We start from the raw sequence: 6,702 nt of genomic DNA on the forward strand, positions 1-6,702 counted from the left end.
AATATCAATTGCTCATGGACAGGCTGAGCTAATATAATAAAAATGACAGTTCTACCTAAATTAATTTACTTATTCAGTTCCATACCGATCAGACTACCTAAAAATTATTTTATAGAGTTAGAAAAAATAATAACAAAATTCATCTGGAAGAACAACAAGTCAAGAATATCAAGTAAACTAATGAAAAAAATGCACAGGAAGGTAGGCTAGCCATACCAAATTTGAAGCTATACTATAAAGCAGCAATCATCAAAACTATTTGGTACTGGCTAAGAAATAGAGTGGAGGATCAGTGGAATAACTTAGGCACGGGAGACACAGTAGTAAATGACTATAGTAATCTACTGTTTGATAAGCCCAAAGACTCCAGCTTCTGGGATAGGAACTCAGTATTTGCCAAAAACTGCTGGGAAAACTGGAAGATAGTATAGAAGAAACTAGGTATAGGCCAACATCTTACACCTTATACAAAAATAAGATCAAAATGGGCACATAATTTAGACATAAAAGGTGATACCATAGATAAATTAGGAGAGGAAGAAATAGTTTACCTCTCAGATCTATGGAGACAAAAACAATTTATGTCCAAACAAGAGATAGAGAATATTATAAAATGCATTAAATTAAAAGGGTTTTGCACAAACAGAAGCAATGCAGCCAAAATTAGAAGGGAGACAGAAAACTGGGAAACAATTTTTATAACCAGTATTTCTGATAAAAGCCTCATTTCTAAAATATACAGAGAATGAAATCAAATTTATAAGGATGTAAGTCATTCCTCAATTGAGAAATGGTCAAAGGATATGAACAGGCAGTTTTCTGATGAAGAAATCAAAGCTATCTATTGCATATGAAAAATGCTCTAAATCACTACTGATCAGAGAAATGCAAATTAAAACAAGTCTGACGTACCACCTGATGCCTCTCGGATTGGCTAATATGACAAAAAATGAAAATAATAAATGTTGGAGAAGCCATGGAAAAACTGGAACACTACTGCATTGTTGGTGGAGCTGTGAACTGATCCAACCATTCTGGAGAGCAATTTGGGACTATGCCCAAAGGACTATGGAACTGTTCATACCACTTGACCCAGTGGTACCATTGCTAGGTTTGTATCCCAAAGAGATAATAGAAGAGGGAAAAGGACCCACATGTACAAAAATATTTATAGCAACTCTCTTTGTGGTGGCAAATAATTGGAAATCAAGGGAATGCCCATCGATTGGGGAATGGCTAAACAAGTTGTGGTATATGACTGTAATGGAATACTATTGTGCTGTAAGAAATGATGAGCAGGAGGAGTTCAAAGAAAACTGGAAGGACTTACATGAACTGATGCTGACTGAGAGGAGCAGAACCAGGTGAACATTGTACAAGTAACAGCAACATTGTGTGATGAACAGTGGTGATAGACTTGGGTCTTCTCAGGAGTGCAACTATCCAAAACAGTTTCAAAGAACTCATGATAGAAAATGTTCTCAACATCCAGAAAAAAGAACTGTGAATTATGAATGCAGATTGAACCATACTGTTTCTACTTTGGGGCTGGTTTTTTTCCCTTTTTTTTTTTTTTAGCTTTTTCTCTTGTGCTCTGATTCTTCTTTCACAAAATGACTAATGTAGAAATATGTTTAATGTGATTGCACATATATATCCTATATCAGACTGTTTCCATCTTGGGGAGGAGGGAGGGGAGGGAGGGTGGGAGAAAAATTTAGAACTAAAAATTTTATAAAAATAAATGTTGAAAACTATCCTTATATGTAATTGGAAAATAATAAAATACTTTTATTTATTAAAAAAATAAAATATTGTTTGCCTTCTCAATGAGTAGAGGAGAGGCTCAAGGGCAGGAGAGAACTTGGAACTGAACTTTAAAAAAAAAATAAACAAACAAATAAATAGAGGCATTGGGGAGATTAATAGGATATGAATACATAAATACATACAGAAAAAAAATCAATGCTCAAGGAAAAAACAAAGTGAAACTGTTCAGAAATGATGCCTCTTTATATCTCAAAAAGGGGAAGCCCTTAAGAGAATGGAAAAGATCAGAAATGGGCTTTTATCCAAAAAAAAAAAAAAGTAAAAGAGAAGATCTCTATAAATTCTTGATGAGAATAGTCTAAGTATATATTAATGATATTGTGGTAAAAAGTTTTAACAGTCGGTTAGCGATAATGGAGAGACGCCAGTTTTTTTTAAGGACCACCCTTTCGGGGAGGAGACCAATGGCATGAGCTACGCACACCAGTCCGCCTGCTAAGCACTCGACTTCCGGGGTGCGAGCTTAAAAGGCAAGGAGAGAACGGAAGTGGGATCCTTTTCCTGCTCTGCTGGTCTCCTGGCTGCGCTGCATAGACAGACGCTGACTGGAGTTCGACTCAGCCCGGCTCACGGTTAGCAGCAGCACGCGCTTGACTCAGTCTCTCTCTCTCTCTCCCCAAAGGTGGCCTTGGGCTTTTGGTGAGTTTTATATGTAATATAGACTAAGCTTAGACTTAAGACTATTTGTTTTGTATTTCTACTTTCCTATCCCTCTAATCAATATCACCTGGTAGCTACCACACAATAAAGCTCTAACTAGAAAACCAGAAGCTTCTTCCATTTACTAGTCTGGGAGATAAATTAAGGGAAAGGTTAAAGAGGGGAGATTTATGATCTAATATCCAATTTTAAATCTCACAATATCATTAATGAATATATAAGAAGGAAATAGGTAGGCTATCATTGTATTTATTTTAAGAAAGCATCTGACATCATAGAATAAAATACAACCTTGAAGGCTCACTTCAGTGAAGGAATTTGTATATATAAATCCAAATCATATAAGATTCAATAACAAATAAGACTACATATGATTTTGCTTACTAATCCACTCTATTTTGGCAACACAGACAATATAAAATAGAGAAACATATGGTCATTCAGAGTGTTCAACAGTGTCATGGAAGATGTTTTGAATAATATTCAAGCAAAGGAAGGATCTTCTTTTGTAATGACAAGATAGAATGGTATAGGACAGCATGGAAGGGGAAAAACTAGACTTGGAGTTAAGAATTCGACATTGTACAACTCTGCCTCACTTAAATCTAATTATTGAACAAGTCAAGACATCAGCTGTGATATTATCGGTCTCTTTACTATTGACTATAGCAATGGAGGAGTAAAAATGGTGCTAGATTTGGAATCAAAACCTGGGTTTGAATCCTGGCCCTGTCACTTACTAGCTGGGTGATCTTAGAGGAGAAGGGAAAGAAAAGAAAGGAAATAAGCATTGATATAGCACTTTCTATGTGCCAGACATTGGGCTAATACATAAACATTATCTTTATGCATATCATCCATTTGATCCTCACAACAACCCTGGGAGGTAAGTGCTATTATTATCCCCATTTTATGCTAGAGAAAACTGAGGCAAACAGAGGTTAAGGGACTTTGCCCATGGTCACACAGCAATTAAGTGTCTGTGAGGGAAAACAATTCTCTTCTCAATAATTCTCGGAAACTCAGCAGTGATGTGACAAAGGCTCTTTTCTTTCCTTCTCGTGAGAAGGAGGCACCCTAGTGTGCAGTTAGTGGGTGCAAAGAAAGGGGGCTCACAGGCCCGGTTTTAAACCCTAGTCCCCAATGTGAATGGACCTTTCTCTTTTTCATCATTGGTCTGATTACTCAAGGGTTACAATCTACACCCAGAAACCAGCTAATTGGAATGCAGTATTACCATCTCTCTTTCTTATATGGGCATAACTCAGGAGTGGACCTTATTCTTCCTCATATGGACACAACTCCAGAGCAGACCTTATTGAGAACAGGGCTCCTTGAACCATGTGATTTTGTTAGCCAGAGGGGGAGGAGAGGATCTGAGACCTTTGTCCTAAAAACAGGACAGGAGGAGTATGATTGACTGTTATATCCTCATTGAGAAGAGACAACTACCCATTTTCTCACAGTGTCTAAGAGGAGATTTGAACCCGTCTTCCTGACTCTAGGCCCAGCAATCTATCGGTTAGGTGCCACTTGGGTAAGTTACTTTACAGCTTAGGGTCTCAGTTTCCTCTACTTGTAAAATAGGTAGTTTGGAACAGATAATCTATAAGGTCCCTTCCAGAATTGTCTATTATCCTATCTTTGTGACCTTGTGCAAATTCCTTAAACTTTATCTATTTCTGCTTTGTTATCTGTAAAATGAGAGGGTTGGACTTTATTTTTCAAGAAAGTTCATTTCTTAAAGTAGCAGTGGATAGAGCACCAGACCTGAAGTCTGGAAGAACTGAGTTCAAATCTGGTCTCAGACACTTACCAGCTGTGTGACCCTGAGCAAGTCACTCCACCCTGTTTGCCTTAAGTTCCTCATCTATAAAACGAGGTGGAGAAGGAAATGGACAACCTCTCCAGAACCTTTGCCAAGAATACTTGAAATGGGATCACAAAGAATAAGACACAACTGAAACTATGGAACAACAAGAAGTTTGTTTATAGGTCTAAAGCATGTGATCTATGATTCTCCAAATGTTCCTGTTCACAGATTATTAATGTCATTATAATTAATGAACTGATTCCTATAAAGTATCCTCAGTGAAATCAGTTGCAATGCAAAAATGCTTTCTCCAAACTAGAGTGATAAAGTCGGTTTTTTAAAAGTGTACTGGGTTTAAAAGAAGATAGAAAATAGAATAAATATCATGAGAAGGGAATAGGATGGAGGGAAATAGTTATGATGACTTTGCTGGGCTAATATGAAGAAAATTCTTTGTCAAGTTTAAGGTACTTTATTTAGGTTATGATGAACAGGATACTATTAGAAAAATCTGGAAAGACCTACATGAACTGAAGCAGAGTGAAATGCACTATATACAAAATAACAGCAATAGTGTAAGATGATCTGCTGGGAAGCATGTGGCTATTTTCAGCAAGGCAATGGTCCAATATAACCCTGAAGGACTTATGAAAATGGCAACCCATCTACAGAGAAAGAAGTGATAGTATCTGAAAATAGTTGGAAACACATTTTTTTTCTTTTTCTTTTTCTTTTTTTTTTTTTTTGGTGAGGCAATTGGGGTTGGGTGGCTTGCCCAGGGTCGCGCGGCTGGTGGGTGTTGGGTGTCTGGGGCTGGATTTGGGCTCAGGTGCTCCTGGTTCCAGGGCCGGTGCTCTGTCCACTGCACCACCTAGTTGCCCCTGGAAAAACTTTTTTTTTTTTAATTTTTTTCTCTTTGACAATTCCTCAGTCTGAAGTTTTGGGAGTTTTTTGACTGTTTTCTCTCACAACCTAGTTAATGTGGGAATGTTTTCCATGACTACTCATGTATAACTTATTTTGAAATGCTTGAGTTCTCGTGGGTGGGGGGTGGAAATGGAGGAGGAAGAGAAGTTGGAACAATTTTTTTTAAATTGATGTTAAAATTTGTTTTTACATATATTTTGAAAAATAAAATTCTATTTAAAAAAGAAGGAAAAATATCTTTACATGTAACTAGAAAACAATAAAATACTTCTTTGATAAAAAAAAAAGTGTACTGGGGACAGCTAGATGGAGCAGTGGATAAAGCGCTGGCCCTGGATTCAGGAGGACCTGAGTTCAAATCCGGGCCCCTTCTCTTTTATCTCTACACTCTCTCACTTGATGACCCCTCCCAAATCTCGATATTTTTTCCTATTTTCGACTACACCAGAAACTGACAATTGGATACTTAGAACCAGATATCCTGTAGGCATCTGAAACTCAACATTATTCCCCTAACCTCCCTTTCTTTATCTTTACTATTGCTTGTTAAGGAAACCACCATCCTTCTATTAACACATTCAGAACCTCGGTATCATTCTTAAATCCTTATTCTCATTCACCCTACATATGCATTCAGTTGCCAAATTATGTCATTTCTATCTACATAACATCAATCAGTTATATTCTCCTAGCATAACCCCCACCCTTGTTCACATCCTTATCCTATCTCATCTGAACTATTGAAATAGTCCTTTTAACGGTCTCAACTCTCTCCCTGCTCCAATCCATCTTCCATGTATTTGGCAAAGTGATTTTCCTAAAGTTCAGATCTGACCAATAAATGTCAAGAGCTCCCTCTAGAATCAAATATAAATTCTCTGTTTGGCATTTAAAACTCTGTACAACCTGGCCCCTTTCTGCCTTTCTGTTCTTCTTCCACACACCATGGAGAGCAGCCATATTGGTCTGCTTGCTGTTCCTTATGTGATGCTCCATCTCCCACTTCCATACATTTGAACTGAAGTCTCCCTTGCCTGGAATGTTCTTCCTCACCTCCATTTGGAAGAATCCCCCTTAAGATTCAGTTTATATGGGGGCAGCTAGGTGTCACAGTGGATAAAGCACTGGCCCTGGATTCAGGAGAACCTGAGTTCAAATCTGGCCTCAGACACTTGACACTTACCAGCTGTGTGACCCTGGGCAAGTCACTTAACCTTCATTGCCCTGCAAAAAAAAAAAAAAGATTCAGTTTATATGATATTTTCTGAAGGAGTCTTACTCTTTTCTGATGCTAGTGTCTTCTCATCTAAGGTTACCTTGTATCTATAATTCTTTGTATAATTCTCTTATATACCTATATATGTATATAGTATTTCTCCACTTAGAATGTAAGCATGGCATAGTGTATGTGCTTATTAAATACTTGTTGATTAATTGATTGATTACAGATAGACAATGAACTAGCCTAGATC

At 37.4% G+C, this 6,702-nt stretch overlaps 1 pseudogene; it reads right to left on the bottom strand.

Annotated features, from left to right (window-relative positions):
* The window catches only part of LOC122747566, a 30,075-nt pseudogene extending 23,849 nt beyond the window's left edge, over positions 1-6,226 (bottom strand).
* Positions 6,227-6,702: the final 476 nt, after the last annotated feature.

Source organism: Dromiciops gliroides, chromosome 1 (assembly GCF_019393635.1).
Source record: "Dromiciops gliroides isolate mDroGli1 chromosome 1, mDroGli1.pri, whole genome shotgun sequence".
In the NCBI taxonomy this organism is placed as follows: domain Eukaryota; kingdom Metazoa; phylum Chordata; class Mammalia; order Microbiotheria; family Microbiotheriidae; genus Dromiciops; species Dromiciops gliroides.